Source organism: Zea mays, chromosome 1 (assembly GCF_902167145.1).
Source record: "Zea mays cultivar B73 chromosome 1, Zm-B73-REFERENCE-NAM-5.0, whole genome shotgun sequence".
Taxonomy (NCBI): Eukaryota; Viridiplantae; Streptophyta; class Magnoliopsida; order Poales; family Poaceae; genus Zea; species Zea mays.
Window position 1 is genome coordinate 257,418,944 of NC_050096.1, and position 20,808 is coordinate 257,439,751.

General features: G+C 48.6%; 1 pseudogene; it reads right to left on the bottom strand.

Moving 5' to 3' along the window:
- The window catches only part of LOC103645465 (cysteine-rich receptor-like protein kinase 25), a 73,568-nt pseudogene extending 55,028 nt beyond the window's left edge, over positions 1-18,540 (bottom strand).
- Between the last annotated feature and the right edge of the window lie 2,268 nt (positions 18,541-20,808).

Consider the following 20,808-nt stretch of genomic DNA (forward strand, 5'->3'; position numbering starts at 1 on the left):
ACTTCTCGCCTCGCCCGAGGGCCTCCTCAAGCAACGGGCGCACCCTCGACTCGCCCGAAGCCCAGCTCGGGCAGGCTTCGCAATGAAGCAACCTTGGCCAGATCGCCTCACCAACCGACCGTATCGCAGGCGCATTCAATGCGAGGATCGCCTGACACCTTATCCTGACACACGTGCCTCAGTCGGCAAGGTCGAAGTGACCGCAGTCACTTCGTCCTTCCACTGACCGACCTGACAGGAAAACAGCGCTGCTCGCCCCTCTCCGACTGCTGTGCCACCCGCCAGGGTGAGGCTGACAATAGCTAAGCTCAGCCTCAGGCGCAACAGGAAGCTCCGCCTCGCCTGACCTTGGGCCTCGACCTCAGGAGGAGGTCTCCACCTCGCCCGACCCTAGGGCTCGGCCCCCGCCTCGGCCTCAGAAGGTGGTCTCCGCCTCGCCCGACCCCAGGGCTCGGCCTCAACCTTGGCCTCGGAAGGAGGACTCCGCCTCGCCCGACCCCAGGGCTCGGCCTCAACCTCGGCCTCGGAAGGTGGTCTCCGCCTCACCCGACCCAGGGCTCGGCCTCTACCTCGACCTCGGGAAGAATCACGTCCTCGCTCGACCCTGGCCTCGGCCTCAGGAGGAGTCTCCGCCTCGCCCGATCTTGGGCTCGGACCGACCGCACCACGGAGGATGCATCATTACCCTACCCCTAGCTAGCTTAGGCTACGGGGGAACAAGACCGGCGTCCCATCCAGGCTCGTCCCGGTAACAAGTAATGATGGCTCCCCGCGTGCGTCCATGACAACGATGGTTCTCAGCCCCCTTACGGAAGCAAGGAGACATCAGCAAGGTCCTAGCAGCCCCGACAGTTGTGCTTCTACAGGGCTCAAGCGCTCCTCCGACGGCCACGATACCGCATACACCGGGCTCTAGCACCTCTCCGACAGCCACGTTGGCATGTACACAGCGCTCAGGCACCTCTCTGCCGGATATGTTAGCGCATAGCAACACCCCCATTGTACACCTGGACCCTCTCCTTGCATCTATAAAAGGAAGGTCCAGGGCCCTCATGCGGGAGGGTCGCGCGGGAGAACGAGCTGACGAACAGGCTCGCTCTCTCTCTCTCGCGAACGCTTGTAACCCCTACTGCAAGCGCATCCCCCTGGCGCAGGATAACACGAGCCGCGTTTTCCCCCCTTGTGTTCCATCTCGCGCCAACCCATCTGGGTTGGGACACGCAGCGACAATTTTACTCGTCGGTCCAGGGACCCCCCGGGGTCGAAACGCCGACATCTACGAATACGGCGAACTGGGGGCGGGCACGATCCCTGATCGTCGGTCTGAGATAACGAGTGAATTGCCTCGTAGTGAGAGAAACTATCCTGGGTGATCGCTTGTGTTTACATTTCGTATCAGAGCCAGAGCTAGATCCACCACATGAGCAATGGACACGGCTCCAGGCGAAGACGACGAAGATGGCTCCACCACGTCCCGACGACCCCGTGATGCAGATTCTGGCGAAGCTCGAAGAAGGGAACAGGGAGACGCATCGGAGGATGGAGAACATGCAGAAAACGATGGCGAACATGCAAACCACCGTGAAGAGTGTGATGGCCGAATAAGGGGAGTTCCAAAAGTGGAAGCTAGAGGTGGAGGCCAAGGTACAAGAGATCGCCGACGTGTTGATCACGATCCTAGGCAAGGTTGATCGGTTCGTCAAGAAGCAACCGGTGGACGCGCCAAGCAACGACACGTTGAAGGAAGATGGTGTACCGGCTCCTACCCAACTGGGAGCGCCTTCTGGTGAGGCGGTACATGGGCAAGTTTGTCACTGCACTGTTGATCCGTACCAGAGATCGGGTGCTGGGTCGGAAACGACCCGGACACCCCCTTCGGTCTGAGGTACGGTCCAATCCATGAACCATGGTCCTATGCAATTTGAATTTGGGTCGTTTGGGAAACAGTCGGTGGGTGGATCCGTGGGAGGGTGGTCTCAGGGATCGGGATCTAGAATGCCTAGGATGAACTTTCCAGTGTTTGACGGATCTAATCCTAAATTGTGGAAACATCGTTGTGAGACCTATTTTGAGTTTTACTTTGTGCCCATGGAAAGGTGGATCAGACTAGCAACCGTGCATTTTGAGGGCTCAGCATTGCTTTGGCTGCAGTCTGTGGAGTCTAGAATCAGGGAAATGAACTGGGAAGAGTTATGCCTAGCCTTGACCACTCGGTTTGAGAGGGATCAACACAATATACTTATTAGGCAATTCTATCACATCCAACAGAACTCTTCGGTGGGGGAGTACATTGAGTTATTTGATCAATTGGTTCACCAGCTGCTCGCCCATGAAAACCAGCTAACCCCGACCATGATCACCACTAGATTTATAGACGGGCTTAGAGATGAAATTAAATCTGATGTTGTGATTCAACGTCCTCCCGACCTCGATACTGCTTGCTCTCTCGCCTTGTTACGCGAGGATGTGCTGCTGCACATGGGAAGGTGCGATGGAAGAAAGATGGAGCATGGTGCAATCCTGAAGCCAAATCTGAAGCCCCATTACTCCTCCGGTGTACCCTCGATTGTGACCGCTACCAAGGTCTATAACTCTTCTGAAGAAAGGCGAGGTTGAGTCAACAGTGGCAGTCGAGATGAGGATAACAAGTTGACAGCCTTGAAAGCATACAGGCGGGCAAAGGGGCTGTGCTTCAAATGTGGGGAGCGTTGGTGTTACGCCCATAAGTGCTCCAACAGCGTACCATTACACCTAGTCGAAGAAATTTGGGTAATGGTAGTGGCCAATGAGGATGAGAACCTGGTTACAGAGGATGGAGAGTCAGCAGAGCAAGGGGTCGATGAAAGCATCGTGGCTATTTCGGTGGCAGCAGTCAGTGGTAGTGAGGGTAACCTAACCATTCGCTTGTGGGCATCGATCCATTGCCAACAGGTGCTGGTATTGGTTGATTCAGGAAGTTCAGCTAGCTTCATCGGCAGTCATCTCATGGGCATCATACCAAGAGTGAAGTTACTAGATAGGTCGTTGCAAGTAAAGGTGGCCAATGGAGGTATCATGTGGAGCAAATATTAAGTCCAAAACTGTTTATGGCTGTGTGCAGGAACCACGTTCCGTACAGACTTCAAGGTGTTGTCGTTGGGTGGGTACGATCTGATCTTAGGCATGGACTGGTAAGAGGGGCATAGCCCAATAGCAGTCCACTAGGCTGAAAAGTGGATGGAAATCGAACACCAGGGAGCATGGATACATCTGCAAGGGGTTTCACCCAAGCTACAGCAGTGCAGTGCCTTGTCCATGTCACAACTAGAGGCGTTGGCAAGACAAGAAGGAGTGGAACAATTACTGAAGTTACAATCTCTACAAGAAGAAAGTCAGGAGGAGTTATCGAAAGCCATAATAGAGCTGTTGCACAAGTTTCAACATCTATTTCAAACACCACAAGGTCTACCTCCGAAGAGGATGGTCGATCACTCAATTCCTTTACTGCCAAGAGCTCAACCATTTCGGCTTAGGCCCTATCGTTACACCCCGCAGCAGAAGGACAAAATTGAGAGTCAAATCCAAAAAATGCTAACCAGTGACATCATCCAACAGAGTTCAAGTTCGTTTGCTTCGCCTGTTCTGCTTGTTAAGGAGAAAGACGACGAGTGGAGATTGTGCATGGACTATCGACGTTTGAATGCATATACTGTGAAGAATCACTTTCCCATGCCTATCTTCGATGAAATCACCGATGAACTAAATGATACCCATGTGTTTTCTAAGCTGGACCATAGACCGGGGGTATCACCAGATTCGGATGAAAGAGGGTGATGATTATGAAACAACATTTCTGACGCACCACAGACATTACGAATATAAGGTCATGTCCTTCGGCCTGACGGGAGCACCTGCCACATTTCAGGAATTCATGAACAAAATCTTAGCTCCGTTGTTGCGAAAATGTGTCGTGGTTTTTCTGGATGATGTCTTGGTTTACAGTAGGAACCTGACCGAGCATGTGGATCATCTGGACCAAGTGTTCAAACTGTTGGATCAGCATCAACTGAAACTGAATCGTTCAAAATGTTGGTTTGCCCGAGATAGTCTGGAGTTCTTAGGGCACATATTTAGTGCAGTTGTGCTGTCCACAGAACCAACCAAGATACAAGCAATACAAGAGTGGCCACGTCCCACCAGTGTCAAAGATGTAAGGAGTTTCCTCGGCATGGCAGGTTACTATCGTAAATTTGTTCGGGGTTTCAGCATCATCAGTCGTCCCTTGTCCAACTTGCTGCGTAAGGATACCATTTTTGCTTGGACTGACGAAACAGAAGAATCCTTCCGCACTTTGAAACTGACCCTGGCTCAAGCTCCAGTATTAGCTCTACTTGACTTCAGTAAGTCATTCACCATTGAAACTGATGCAAGTGGAAAAGGAATTGGCGCTGTTCTACAAAAGGAGGGACACCCGATAGCGTATATAAGCAAGGCCTTAGGTCCGAAAAACATGTGCCTATCTACATACGAGAAGGAGTGTCTAGCTATTTTATTCGCGGTGGATCGGTGGCACCCATACCTGCAGCACCAAGAATTTATAATCAAAACTTATCAAAAAAGCTTGACACAACTGGATGACCAGCGGTTGTCCACCCCTTGGCAACAGAAAGCTCTGACGAAGTTGTTGGGATTGCAATACCGGATCTGCTACAAAAGGGGGCAGAAAATCGGGTGACCGATGCATTGTCGCGTCGACCAGACATAGATCAAGATACAACCACGTTAAATCAGTTGGCTAGCTCGTCGGTGGTGCCTAAATGGTTGGAAGAGGTTATGCAGGGTTATGAGAATGATGCCCAAGCCTAGAAAATACTTGGAGTGCTAGCAACAGGGGTGAGTTACCTCCGTATGAGTTGACTGATGGGGTGATCAGACATAAGGGGCGAGTGTGGTTGGGCCATAACGAATCACTTCAAACAAAGGTTATGCAGGCACTACATGATAGTGCTCTGGGGGCCACTCTGGTTTTCCGTAACCTACAGGCGAGCCAAATCCATCTTCAGCTGGCCAGGGATGAAAAAGCAGATAAAGGCCTTTGTTCAATAGTGCCATATCTGACAGAGTGCAAAACCTGATCGTGCAAGTATCCAGGGCTGCTAGTTCCACTACATGTGCCGGACCACTCCTGGCAGACCATCAGCATGGACTTCATAACGAGCCTACCCAAGTCTCGCAGGTACAACTGTATCATGGTGGTAGTGGACAAATTTTCGAAATATGCGTATTTCATTCCTTTGGTCTACCCCTTCACAGCTCTGATGGTTGCTAAGGTGTTTCACGCTGAGGTGTATAAGTTGCACGGGTTACCCTCAACCATTATTTAAGACAGGGACCCCATCTTCACTAGTAAACTTTGGAAGGAGTTGTTCCAGCTAACGAGTACAAAGTTGTGCCTTAGCAGTGCGTATCACCCGCAGTCCAGTGGACAAACGGAGAGGGTCAACCAATGTCTGGAAGCTTACCTGAGGCGTTTTGTTCATGCATGCCCGAAGCAATGGTCATCCTGGTTGCCTGTCGCGGAATTCTGGTATAACACTTCTTACCACTCAGCACTGGGTAAATCTCCATTTGAAGTTCTATACGGTCATGCTCCATCTCACTTTGGCTTGGACACCGCCGACCAGTGCACTCTTATGAATCTGAAGAGTTTGATGCATACCAGGCAGGAGATGTTACAGCAAGTTAAAATGCACTTGCTACGTGCACAACAGAGGATGAAGCGACAAGCAGACAAAGGAAGATCAGAACGGACATTTGATGTGGGTGCTCAAGTGTATCTGAAGTTGCAACTGTATTGCCAGACCTCTGTAGCAAAACGCAAGAGCCACAAGCTGGCCTTTCGCTTCTTCGACCCGTTCCGGATTGTCAAGAAAATCAATCCAGTTGCCTATCAGCTCGCTCTGCCTGCTAACAGTGCCATTCATCTCGTCTTTCATGTTTCACAACTTAAACCGGCGATAGGTGCCAACACTCCTGTCAGTTCTGTTATTCCTGACCTGTCACAGACAGTGCAAATCCCAGAAGAGGTGCTCAACTCCCGTCTCACTCGGGGCGGCAACAAGGTGATTCCACAGCTTCTTGTGCGCTGGTCCGGTTGGCCTGCATCGCTGGCGACGTGGGAAGATGAATTGAAGATACAAATGCAGTTTCCATCGGCACCGGCTTGGGGACAAGCTAATTGTAAAGGAGGAGGATATGTCAGCAACCTGGCGGGAGAAGATGAAGCACAGAAGGAGGATGCCCGGTCTGGCGCCATAGCGGAAAGGCGGCCCAGACGCAGCAAAAGTTTCTCAAAGCCCAACACCAAATACTACGGCCTACAATAAGATAATTGAACCCATTTGTAATAGATTCGTATATAAACCCTTGTTCGACGGTGAACAGCAGGCTGTACGAATACGGCAAACTGGCGGCAGCCACGATCCCTGGTCGTCGGTGCGAGATAACGAGCGAATTGCCTCGTCGTGGGAGAAACTATTGTGGGTGATCGCGTGTGTTTACAGTCGAGGATCCTTCCTTGGCCGTAGCGTTCCCAGATCCACTGCACCAGGTGCATGGTGACGTGCTCCTCCTCCGTGTCCACGATCGGCCGCCGGCCGGTGGCGACCTCGAGGACGACGACGCCGAAGCTGTAGACGTCGGAGCTGGTGCTGGCGCTGCCACTGAACATGCACTCTGGGTCCATGTAGCCCATCGTGCCGGCGAGCGCGGTCGTGTGGGACTGGCGCTCGTGGTCGACCAGCCTCGCGAGCCCGAAGTCGCCCAGCTTGGCGTTGAAGGAGGCGTCGAGCATGACGTTGCTCGGCTTGATGTCGCGGTGCAGGACGCACTGCTCCCACTCCTGATGCAGGTACAGGAGTGCAGACCCGATTCCAAGCACGATCTCATGTCTAATGAGCACACATAATAACGCGGCAAAAAAAATATTTAATACAGTATGTAAGAATTTGTTGCTGGAAATTGCTGAATAATGCACGGATGATCTGATGTGATATAGTATGGTGGTGGTCGACCGAGGTACCTGCGCTGCCACGACAGCACATTGCCGGTGCTGTGGACATGAGAGTCGAGGCTTCCATTGGGCATGAGCTCGTAGACAAGCAAGAGCTCGTCGCCGACATGGCACCAGCCGATCAGCTGCACGAGGTTGCGGTGCCTCAGCCGGCTTGTGATCTTCACCTCGGAGACGTACTCCTTCCTCCCCTGTTTGGAGCTCTTGGACACCCTTTTTATGGCGACGTGGAGGTCCAGGTCTTTTAAGTACCCCCTGTACACTGACCCGAAGCCCCCTTCGCCGAGCTTCTCCTTCTCGGAGAAGAAGCTGGTTGCCATGGCCAACTCGCCGTACCGGAAACGCCTCGGCCCCGTTCCTTTCTCAAACGACTCGTCATCCAGAGGCTCGTCGTCGAACACGTCTAGTTCGCGGCGCTCTCCTGCCTTTCGCCTCTGGCGCCGACGCAGCAGGAAGAAAGCAATGACGCCGGAGCAGACGACGAACGCCACGGAACCGACTGTCACGCCGGCTACCAGTGCCGCCGTCGTCGGGCCTGGTGGAGGCGATGGATCTTTTCTCACGTAACGACCAGCCCCGGTTTGAGGGCCCAGGCGAACTCATCGTGAGGTGCCCTCTAAACTATATAAACAATCTATGACTAGGTGAGTGTCCGTGCGTTACAACGGGAACCTATAATGTCACGGTAATTTTATGTATAAATATGTGTTATGTTGTTAAGAGAAAAGGTTTCGTAATCTATTTGTGGTTCTAGTGATAAGATGGAGAGCGAGAAAATTCAAGCTACGGAAATACAGAAAATGAAGAACTGGTCGAAGGTTACCACGCTTTCAGTTCTGTGGGCATCAGAGAATCAAATTCAAAATTTGCATATCCATGAACTGTTGTTCAATAATGATCGAAACTTGGAATAGATTGAAGAGAAACCTCATCGTATGGTACAACGGTCTGTACCAAAGCATGTATGAAAGAGGACACTCGAATATTGTGTAGATTACAATGATGAACCATTTGCTATTTGTTAAGAGAGTAGAGAGAGTCAGAGTCCGATGACGAACCAGACCTGCGAACGGGGCTGTCGTGGATGACTCCAGCTTCTTGTAGGCAGAACCGTCTGAGCTCAGGGCATCGATCAGCACAGGCGTGTTCCTTCAGGATGGTGAGACGTAAGTTGTTAGATCAGATCAGATCAGCACATGCGTGTTCCTACAAGGGGCGGGGAAAGACATAGACACTGAGCTCGCACGCGGGGTAAGAACCACCTGTCAACTATTTCACTGTTGCCGAGCTGTCCGCTAGTGTCAAATTCAATATGAACTCCTCATGCTAGGAATCATCGTACATAGTACATACCAGTCGGCCTCCAACCAAGTCATAATGTGCATAATGTGGGCCTTGTGGCTTTCCAAACACTCTATAGTCCACCTTGTGATTCGGAATGAGTTTCACAGTTTCTAAGAAAAGGGAATACAACCCAAACTGAAATTAGCAATCTACACAGCGAAGCAATTAAGCTAGTAGAAGACAAAAACCATGCACTGCCTACCATAAACAGCATCTGGAGGGCAGATTAGGTCTTTATCTCCAGCCAATGCAAGGACATGAGTCTGACACTCTCGCAAATGATCCTTGTATGAGAAGGTTCCATTTCGGTTGCACAGCCCACCTTCCCTGAAAGCGGTTGTAAGTTGCAGAACAACCTTTGCAGGCATTGTACCTGCAAACCTTACAATTATATCAGCTTCCATGAACATATATACCCTCTGTAGGCAAATAAATCACAGTGATCATAACTATTAGAAGTAGCGCATGAGTAATTATATGGATCTGGAGGTTATACAAATGCAGAGAAGACAAGACAAGACCTTATGAGAGACTACTTACAAAAGTTGTTTGAAACAAGCTTAGCCAGCAACTCCGGATGCATCATGTCCTGAGCTGATATTTGAGGATTAAGCCAGGAAAAAAGATATGGTGGACCAGATGCCCACAGATACGCCGCTATCGAGACACTTGACTCAGGAACATGCTCAAAGGTTGGTATATGAGCACCTGTACTTGCATTAAAACACCATCAAATATTTGAGCACTCACTGAAACTTATACTGTATATTGAAGCACGCTAAGAGAAAGCTCACCTTGTGATCTAAGCGAGTATCGGACAGTCCGATCAATTCTAGGAAGATCTAGGCTCTGAAATTCGAATCGTAAAGGAAGTCAGCCACAGTCAATCAGGGAAGTTCAGTGACATCAATGCATTCACTTCGCTTATGGAATAACAATTGAGATCAGTGCTCAAGGGCAACATCAACTCAATTACCTAAGGATATTCCTGCACTTGAGGCGCAAGAGTCTGCTTCAGCTATTCCTGCACCTGATAAAGCGCCAAATTACATGACAACTAAACATAAAAATGCAACAGAAAGGTTTCACCTGTTACAAATCGTTTACACAGGTTTCCTTGACTAAACTGTGCACACACCTGTTTATAAGAGCACAAAACAGCTTACATACCTTTGTATTTGTACCAATATATGCACAACTTGGTGAAACATCGAGAATGCTGAATAGTTGGTCTTGAGAAAGTGAAGGGTCACTACATAAGCATCCAGCTGTTCATTAGTCAGAACATTAGAACCATCAAGCACCTTCACTGTCTCAATGCTACTCTAGAAAGCATCAGAAGTGGATTTAATACCCAAATCAACAACCTCTTCAAGTTCTTTACTCATCCATCTTGAAAAGCTGTCATTTTTCTTCAAACCAGGAGTCTCAATCGTCAATAGATCCAATGATGACTGCTTCAAGAGTGAATGTTTGATGCTACCATCATTATATCTATCTCTGTTCACCTGAAAATTTTGCATAAATGGTCATTGTCATAAATCATATTGAACACCATCAAATAGTTGTACCCATGCTCACACTATAAGGGCCATACAAGCATTAGATGTACATCTGCTTTCATTGCATATTGTTGTATTTTCAGTTCCTTTTAATCAAATGTATCATTAGCAATTGAAGTACACCTACTCTGAACGAGCTACAACGCTTTTGATGCAACAGGTTTGGAGGCTACAAGCAGCTTTGGGAGAACAATCTGAAATTACCAAGTGTGCCAAACAAGAATATGATGATATTGTAAACCAGTTTAATTCTCAAAGTATTAACATTAGAATCAGGGTTACACTGCCTAAGGCCCTTATATATATTTTCACAAGGATGACCACAAAGATCATACCTTCAATGAGGCTCCACAAACAAGGAATCCATCAACATCTGGTTGAGCTGCAAGTTCTTTGCAGTTAGCTCCATTTACAGACCCTGGAGAGGGAACACAAGAGATTGTGATACACAGTAGCAAACCCTAGTTCAGAGCAATGATAAGCTAACTGTGAACTGTATGCAAGAATTTGACATTCTACAAAAATAGGTTATGCTTAGTTTCCCGGTTCCACAACCAGTCCTAAGGGCTAGTTTGGAAACATAAATCCTCTTGGGATTCCCCTCATTTCCCAGGGTTTGTAACCCCTTCGAGTGACATTTGAATAAGACATTTAGTTATTTGTGGTAGGGTTTTCAACATATTGTAAAGAACTGATATGCAACACAATTAAAAATATTGGTAGTGGTGCTACCTCCATAAATTATCCTTGTCAATTCAGCAACTGCAGGGCTAACATTGGAGTGGAGCCACTTTCTCAGACCACCATGAACCTACAATACCATGCACATCTCAAATGATACACAAAGCAGAATTAAGAACATTGATATCGATATGTAAATCAAGAATATTGGGAGACACAAATGGAAGCAACTATCTACCGTGTGGAAAAAAAATCATGCAGTTCTTGCTCGTGCATAAGAAGCTATACCTCCTGAGCCTGAGCAGGAGTTGCAACCTTGCCGGTACCAATAGCCCAAACTGGTTCATATGCCAACACAATATTTGTCCAATCTGATATTTTTTCTGCAAAACAAAAGGAGAGGCAGTAAACAGTGAATTAGAGAAATTCAGAAGTCCTTCATTTCTGTGTGAAGAAATAAAATTCAAAGCAGCAGCTAGAATGAGCACATGAATTGAGTGCTAACCCTTAGAGAGTCATTTGAACGTTATTATTAGATGTTTCAAGAGTTATAATATCAGGTTTTATAGTTGAGGGGATATGCTTAATGCTGACACGAAGAAATAGTTTCAGAAATATCAGTGCTCTTTGAGCAAGATGATGCGTATGCGTCTTCCTTTTTGCCGTTTTTATGACTTGTATAATGAGAAGGTACGTGCTGCTAGCCTTCATAATACAGCTGACATAAACATATACGTGCTTATATTTCTAGTAGAGAAAGAATGCTACCGTGAGCTCCCAACAACACCGAGTTGGCAGAATTCATGAGAGGTAGATATTCAGCGTAATTTCCATTGCAGAATTTCTAACTTCTTGCGCTGGATAACATGCTACTTTACTTAATTTAGCAGATCTTTTTCCCCTTGTAGTCCTGGATAGCATGCTTACTTTTAGCCGACAATCACGTCGCAGCTCTGCGCTCAATGCTATGTAAAGCAACAGCTAACAAAGGGCGCGTCTAGATTTTAATACAATTGCTAAGTTTGAACAAAGCAGTGCCGGAAGAATTTCAGTGGTGGCTTTGCCTGAGTTGCTTTCAGGCACTCCGCATGGGCCGGAAAAGAACAAAAGAGAGCTCTAAATTTGGAACTACCTTTCTGCCAGTTGTAGGAGACCTGTGATTTTGACCTGTAACTGGCATGAGTTTCTGGACCAGCTCACCTGGTTTGAGCCGTTCTTGGTTAGTGATGTGATGAACTGCTGCACTCATTGAACTGTGTTTCCAGAGTTCACTACAAGTCGCCAGGGTGAGCAGGGACAATGGGCTTCAACGTCGGCGCTGGAGACAGTGGCAGAGGTGTGGAGTCCAACGCAGACGCGAGGTCGAGCACAAGGAATGGCCGGCAACACCAGCGCAAGCCTGGAGCGTATAGAAGACGGTGGAGGAAGAGAAGGAGGCGACATACCTGACCTCATCCACGCTCACCTCCACGGAAATTTAGATCTAACCGAAAAAGTGGTAGGGCATGGCCCTCACCTTCGGCTCGAGGGAGTGCCTAGCAGGTTGGCGGTGCTAGCAGCTGGGACCGGTGGAGCTAGGCGAATAGCTTTCTAGCAGGTGAGCAAGGACGAGATCCACTTTCTAGCAGGAGGGGGGCTAGGAGAGGGGTGAGCAGCGGTGGTGAGCAGGTCAGGGTCTCAGGGAGGAAGGACGCGAGCAGGGGGGACGGAGATCAACAAACACGCGAGCAGGGGGACGAAGATCAACAAACACGGAGAACTCGCGGCGGCTAACTTGGAGGAGAAGAACGCGAGCAGGGGGCGGTGGCTGTCGCGGTGGTGGGTGTGCCCGCGAGTGGGGTGGCTGTCTCAGGGGGAGGGGAAGGCGCGGGCGTGCAGGGCGCGAGCTCGGTGGCGAGAATGGTGGCGCTCGGAGGCATGAATGGCGGGGCTTCCCTCAAGCACGGAGATCTCAAACATAGAGATCTGTCGCGGGGGAGGATGGCGGTCACCGACGGGGATCACGGTCGGGGGGGCGAGGAAAGGGGATCACGGAGGCAGGGGTGGGCGTGAAGGGCAGAACCGTGCGCCGTGATGGAGGTTGCGCGGCCAAGGAGAGGCGCTGGCAATAGATACTGGGCCGCACGTTGAAGAGGAGGGGCGCTGGGCCGCATGTCGAATTGCTGGGCTGCACGAACGCTAGACATAGGCGCTGGTATGGGATTTGTTTGATTAGTACCATACCAGCCACTGAAAGAGACGGAACGTGGCTTATAAACGTTGCTGTGGATCATCCGTTGCTCATTCTAACTCCTCCAGCTCTAGTGCCACACTGAGGTATGTCTTTTTGCGCGGCTGCTTGGGTGATTTTGGCAGGTGTGTACGGCCTGCCTGTGGGGGCCCACATGTAGGAGGCGTGTAGACCGGTGGGGCAGGTAGATGACAAAATAGGTCCACGGTTCAGAGGCAGAACGGCCGTTGGCAAAACATGTCAGAGGCAGAACGGCAGACTATTATTGCTTACTTAATAAGTAGTGGAGATATGAGCATATCACACGATGTACCACGAAACATAGGATGGACGTGTTGCTGCTAGTGATAATGTCAACTATTTTTTTGCTATATTGCCATGATTTTCTTTTGCTGCGATGCGTATATAGTGGTATTGATCCATAATTCTTTACTCACATGGTATATTGATTTAACATGATAAATATGTTACAAGTGTGTAGTGTACTCATTTATTTCTCTTTAGACTGTGCGGAGGTGCTCTGGAGACTGGAGAACAGCTTCCATGCTACGGTAGAGTGACCACACAAGCGAGAAGAAGCCTTTTCGCTGTGCCATATGTGGGTTGGGTCTGTCTGCGCGCGGTGGTGCGCGCGGGGGTGGGGAGGCCGCTGTCAGCGCACTGTGGGCTTCTCTGGGCCACAAGCAGATGGGCCTCCCAGGAAAGGTGTAATGCGTATTGGCAAGCTAAAAATAGTACCACATTGTTCACTAAACTGTACACACATTTGTTTATAAGGTCTAGTACGTACTACAACATGTGAAGCCTTGGTTGGCTGTGAGCTTTAACTCACGCAGCTAGCTTTTTTGGGTAAAAATTTGGTCGCGGTGCACGGGACACAATTGGGAATGGGAAACGGGTCAGGACACTGTTGGGAATGGGAATAAAAACACACAGGGCACATGGGAATGGCAGGAGTTCAGAATGGGAATGAAAACACACAGGGCGCATGGGAATAGCACAAGACACAGTTGGGAATGGGAATGAAAACACACGGGACGCATGAGAATGAGAATGACAGAACCAGGAATGGGGCAGCCTACCCCTTAGAGTTTTAATAGATAGTATAGATACATATAAATATATATGTTCTAACTATGTATCATGTATAATATGAAATGCGAATAAAGAAATTATTTTTTAAAGAATATGCAATTATGTATCATGTATAATATGGAATGCGAATAATATGATCACGTGCACAACACAACACTGAAACTAATTTTGAAAATATCTAAGAGACTTAGACGCTAGCAGGTAATTCTAATATTCTAATTCACCAAATATGTAGGACGCTAGCAGTAATAGGTAATTCACCAATCAAATATTCAAACCACTAAATTCACCATTCACTTACGTATTCACCATCAACCAAATTAATGAATGGATGGGACTGCTCTCACGTATTCACCTGGCCTGGGTGTGGCCGTCTGTCCGTATAGATAGCCAAATGTGCCGGCATGGTCCGACCCGACACGGCCCGTGTTTAGCACGATTCGGTATAGGCATGGCCCCTCAGGTCCGCCTCACTAACCGTGCCTTAAACGTACCCATCTAGCCAGTGCGATTGTAGTTTTATTGTGTTATATGTTGAATTCTTAAGATAAATATATGTAATCTATTATTTTTAAAATAAAAAAATGTAATCGTGTCGTGCCCGTGCCAACACTACGGGTCGAGATGGTGGCCCAAGCACGACACTATAGTCGTACCGTGCCAGGCACTATACTAGTCGGGCCGGGTCGTGTCTGGGCCGTGCTTTTTCGTGTCGTGCCTGGGCTGACCCCTCGTGTTAGTGCCAAATGACCATCTATACCTACCCGCCTCCACACCTGGGCGCCTAGGCCAAGGCTGGCTGGCCGATGGCAATGGATGGGACTCTGACCGTGGCTGTCTGGCTGATCGCAATTCGCGGTGGCGGTCTAGGCGTCTGGCGGATCGCGGCTGCGGTTGGCGTCCGACGATCAGAGATTCAGAGATCGCTGCTGGCTGCGGCGTGCCGTCAGGTGTCTGTTTAATTGGTGATTGAGGGTCTGTTTGGTTCGTGACTAACTGCGCCACATTTTACCTAAGGTTGGGCGTTCGAATTGAAGAACTAACCTTAGGCAGAAAAGTTAGGCAAAGTGTGACAAGTTAGACAGTGAACCAAACAGGCCTTGAGTCTTAGACGATTGGACCTTATATCTACTATCTATTATATATTGGGCCCTCTCTATTCTGGACCCCCGGCGATCGCATCTGCTGTATGGGTCCAAGGCCGGCCCTGGTAACGGCAATTATTAGATGTCTAAACGTTAGAGACAGATTATGATGTGCAAATAATAAGTGAGCACATATGTGGCAGTCAAATATGTATATGTATACTAAACCGGTGGTTGTACAGTCGCCGCCGCCGCCGCCGCCGGCGCTGCGATACCAGGCGGGATGGTGATGCCGAGGTCTCCATCGACCTTGTACGCCACGTAGCAGCTGGAGCCCTTCACGATGCCGTATGTGTTGTTCGGGCGCGAGTTCGATCGACAGCTCGTTGACGAACTTGGCGAGGCACCTGGCGCACTCGTTGGCGGTGAGGTCCCTGGTGCACTGTGCCAGCCCGTACACCACGTGTGAGCTGCCCTGCGAATCCATGTACGCTTCAAGGTCCCGTTCGCTAGACGCAGCGAGTTGCCGTTGCCGGCAGCCTCCTCCGCGAGCCGGGTCATCAGGCTCCACCGCGTGGCGTTCATGCTGGCCATGTCGGTAACGTAGGCGTCGATCCAAACGTAGAACGCCACGTTCAGGTCGGCGAAGGAGAAGAAGGACACGTTGGAGTAGTGGACGACGCAGGCGTCGGCTAAACCGAATTTTTTGTATTTTAGCCATTTTTCGGAAAAAAAATTCACGTTTAGATCTTAAAAAAATTTAATGTCATTTTTAACCCTTTGCTCGGCGACATAGCCTATGGCGCCGAAGTAACACAGCTCGGCGCCATAGGCTATGGCGCCGAGGTCGTGTTGCGTTGGCACAACACGGACGCGTGGCGTCGACGTGGAACCGAGCTCGGCGCCACAGATCTTGGCGCCGAGCTCGGTTGTGTTATTAAAATATTTGTTGCAAACATGAGCACAAAGCCCAGTTAGCCCACTTGGTAGAGCACAAGGCTTCTAACTTTGTGGTTGTGGGTTCAAGCCCCATAGTTTGCATTTTTATTTGTTTTTCTTTTGTTTATGTCGCTGGTGTGTCCGCTCAAATTTATTTCTCGCCTAGATTTTTTTTATCTTTGTCACTACTCATTTTTTAAATAACTCATTAGGTATATTTTTTTTCTTGGGTTTTTGCTGCCAGAACTCATTTTCTTGTGTCCGCTTTTGTGCTAAAATACAAAAAATTCGGTCGATTCGACGAGCCTTTTTGAGCTCGCAATAGGAGGTGCACATAGCTCCGGAATAGGGTTATTCATCAACCATGAGAGGCTTCCTCCCCCGGCATCTTTTTTTTGCCATTATTATGGATGGTTAACCCGAGATGATATTTAGACGCGTCATGTTGCTTCCGTGTTTTCCTCTGTTTTTTCTTTACGAGCATCTCCAATAGTTTAGCACCCTAAAATAAAAATTTAGAAAGTTGCTAAAACATAACACTTTGAAGTATGACCGACGGCACCTCGTCAAATACGCGCTCATCGCCGCCAGGGTGTTCGCCTTCGTATGCCTGATCCTGCTATTAGTCAAAATATATCCATAAACTAATATTCATAAATTAGAAATATTTGCCGAAAGAGAATAATTTGATCGATTTTTTTTTGCTACTTGTGCACAGTCGATCAGAGCTTGTGACAAATAAAAAAACTGGACGGACACAAAAAACATGCAAACTATGAGGCTTGAACCTAGGACCACAAGATGAGTAGCCTTGTGCTTTACCAACTAAGCTAGACAAGCTTTGTACTTATAGCTATCCAACAAAACTGTTGAAACAGAACCGAGCTCGGCGCCAAGATCTGTGGCGCCGAGCTCGGTGCCACGTCGGCGCCACAGCATCCGGGTGTGCCAGCGTAGCACGTACCTCGGCGCCATAGCCTATGGCGCCGAGCTGTAATACCTCGGCGCCATAGGCTATGGCGCCGAGCAAAGGGTCCAAAATTGCTATTAAATTTTTTTAGGGTCTAAACGTGATTTTTTTTCTAAAAAGGGGCTAAAATACAAAAAATTCGGTCGGCTAAATGGGCAGATCTGCTGAACCCCGGCGGCCGCGGCTCGGAGGCACTTCTGGCACTCGGTCCAGTTCCGGTCGGCGTAGCACATGTGACAGCTATGGTAAAAACGTGTCACTAGCAAAATGCAGTAATAACTTAGTGATATCTTTTATTTTACGTATCTCTATCGTGATCTGTTTAATGACATATATATATAAACATGTAACTGACTTTAGACGTTAAATCTATATTTAATGACGTGTTTATATAAACACGTAATGACTTCAAACGACATATATATTTTGTGACGTATATTTAAATGTACATCACTAATACATACTCCCTCTGTTTCTTTTTATTAATCGCTGGATAGTGCAATTTTGCACTATCCAGCGACTAATAAAAAGAAACGGAGGGAGTATATATTATATATAAACACGTCACTGGCTTCAACCTTCCCAACACAGATAAAATTCGAATTTTTCGAATGACCTTAGATAAAAAATCACCAAAATAAAAGCCGTAGGTCTTGAGAATTTATGAAAAATTGTAGTTGGCAACATTTTGATTTGAAATCATCTTGTCATAGAAAAAAGGGTTTAAAATTTTCAAATTTGAAAATCAAAATTTGTAAACGACCTTGGATGATGAAACTACCAGAATAAAAGTAGTTGACAAGTTTCTCATTTAATTCATTTAGTGCCTCTAATAATCAATTCATAGACGGTTTTGTTATAATATGTGGGGAGAGGAAAACGTAATATAGAAATAAATGTGTGGATGATGTAATTGTAGGTCGTGAGCCGCTCGGCACTACAGTAAAACTACAAAATTCCGACGGTCGTATTATGTCCGACGGCCCCATAGGCAACCGTCGGACATAAGGGTATGTCCGACGGCCAACAGCGGCCGTCGAAAATAACAGAAAACAGCCGACGGCTGTCAGATTAACCGTCGGACATAACCTTATGTCCGACGGCCCGCCCCCTGGCCGTCGGACATAAGCGTATGTCCGACGGCCTCGTACCGAGCCGTCGGACATAAGGCTTTTTAACGCGCGGATCCGACCCGCGCGCCTTCAGTTTCACCCGGCCGTTTCTCTCTCTGCCGCCGCCGCCGTCCGAGCACGCCGTCGCCGCCACGCTCGTCGCCGCCACGCTCGTCGCCGTCCCGCCCGGTCGCCGTCCCGCCCACCGCCACGCTTGTGCTCCGGCCGCCGCCGCCCCTTGGTCCGGCCGCCACCGCCCCGAGCTCGTGCTCCGGCCACCGCCACGCTCGTCCACGCTCGTGCCGCCGCCACCACGGTCTCTCTCTGTCGCCGCCACGCTCGTGCTCCGGCCGCCACCGCCCCGAGCTCCGCCCCGTGCTCCGGCCGCCGCCACCGCCCCGTTCGCCGGTCGCCGCCGCCCCGTGCTCCGACCAACGGCCCCGTGCGCCCGCCGCCCGCCCGTGCGCCCATCGCCGGCCGGCTCTCCACACCCGCTAAGTGAGTATACTTAATTAGCAATTTTGTTTATTAAAATTGTATGCTTGTATTAATGTATTTGATTAGAATTGTATGTTTGTATTAATGTATTTGATTAGAAATGTATGTATGAATGCATTTGATTGTTTAGTTTGTTATGTCCGACGGCCAAAATTTGATTACGTAATTAAAGTAGCTTGTTTTAGTTTATTTAGTGGTACTTTAGATAATTTAAATTTTTAATTTCCGAGGGTAATTATTATGCCCTCGGAAATAAGGTCATTTTATATGATTTGTCATTTATAACAATGTTATTTCGTATGTAATATTGTATTGTGGTTTATTAGTTTAATTATTTAATAATGCACGATGATTATAGTTAATCATAGTGTATCGTAGTGTGAACAAACGAAACCTAGGCGTCACCCGTTTCGGCCCAACACACCTTACAAGCGACGCATGTGAGGTATGTTGGGCCGGAATTGTCCCTTTATTGGACAGCCTTGGTGTGACCGACAGAGTGAACATGGTTCTTGGTAATCTTGTTCGTCTGCACTGGCCTGGTCTTGTGACTTTGCCTACTGGCGAGTCTGTCCCCGCCACCACTTGGGAGCATTATCGCTATGGTGTCTGTAGAACGTTTGGCAACACACAGGCACTAGTTTGGGATGCATTCTGGGTATGACTTGTTTATACTATTTTAGTTATTCCATATATGTTTGCTTTTATGATAACACTATGGTTTTTGCAGAAACGGTACAAGTTGCCGGACGATGGATCATATGATATGAACGCTCGTTACGTGTTTGAGTATAACGCGAACGATGTCGTTGCAGATGCAATGTACTATGCACGAATTCAGGCTATAAAGGCATGGTACAGAGCAAATGCTGATGATCGATCGATGCCAAATACAAAGACCGAGTGGTCATCAATTTACTTGACGGAGGAGCAATACCTAGAGGTAAACAGGTTGTTGCCTCTCATATCGCACGAAGCCATGTATTTGCTTGCTTTATTTAAAAAATTTCATGTAGGTGTCGGTGCCGTGGATGGCCACCCGATCAGACGGTTATCGGGCATTGTGCAGATGGTGGGGTTCCCCTGAGTTTCGTGCCATTTCCGAAATGAACAGGGGAAACCGTGGAACTGAGTCGTTCCACAACTACGGCGGTGATGGTCATGTGCGCTTGGCTAAGCGAATGGTAAGTCTCAGTTTGTCGTAACTTTGAATTACATAGAAATGTGTCAATATAACTTTTATGTACAGGAAGTCAAATCCGGCCGTACGCCCACGGATGTGGAGGTGTATATGTGATAGTCGCCTAGAGGGGGGGTGAATAGGGCGAAACTGAAATTTACAGATATAAACACAACTACAAGCCGGGTTAGCGTTAGAAATATAAACGAGTCCGCGAGAGAGGGCGCAAAACAAATCGCAAGCAATGAAGAGTGTGACACGCGGATTTGTTTTACCGAGGTTCGGTTCTCGCAAACCTACTCCCCGTTGAGGTGGCCACAAAGGCCGAGTCTCTTTCAACCCTTCCCTCTCTCAAACGATCCCACGGACCGAGTGAGCTTTCTCTTCTCAATCACTTGGAACACAAAGTTCCCACAAGGACCACCACAAGTTTGGTGTCTCTTATCTCAATTATAAGTGAGTTTGATCGCAATGAAAGAGTCAAGAAAGAAGAAAGCAATCCAAGCGCAAGAGCTCGAAAGAACACAAGCAAATCACTCTCTCTAGTCACTATGGCGTTGTGTGGAATTTGGAGAGGATTTGATCTCTTTGGTGTGTCTAGAATTGAATGCTAGAGCTCTTGTAGTAGTTGAGGAGTGGAAAACTTGGATGCAATGAATGATGGGGTGGTTGGGGTATTTATAGCCTCAACCACCAAAAGTGGTTGTTGGGAGACTGTCTGTTCGATGGCGCACCGGACAGTCCGGTGCACACCGGACAGTCCGGTGCACACCGGACATGTCCGGTGCCCCCGCCACGTCATCACTGCCGTTGGATTCTGACCGTTGGAGCTTCTGACTTGTGGGCCCGCCAGGATGTCCGGTGCACACCGGACATGTACTGTTCCTTGTCCGGTGTGCCAGTATGGGCACGCCTGCCTTCTGCGCGCGCTGCGCGCGCATTTAATGCACCGCAGGGAGCCGTTGGCGCGGAGGTAGCCGTTGCTCCGGAGTTGCACCGGACAGTCCGGTGCACACCGGACATGTCCGGTGAATTATAGCGGACTAGCCGTTGGAGATTCC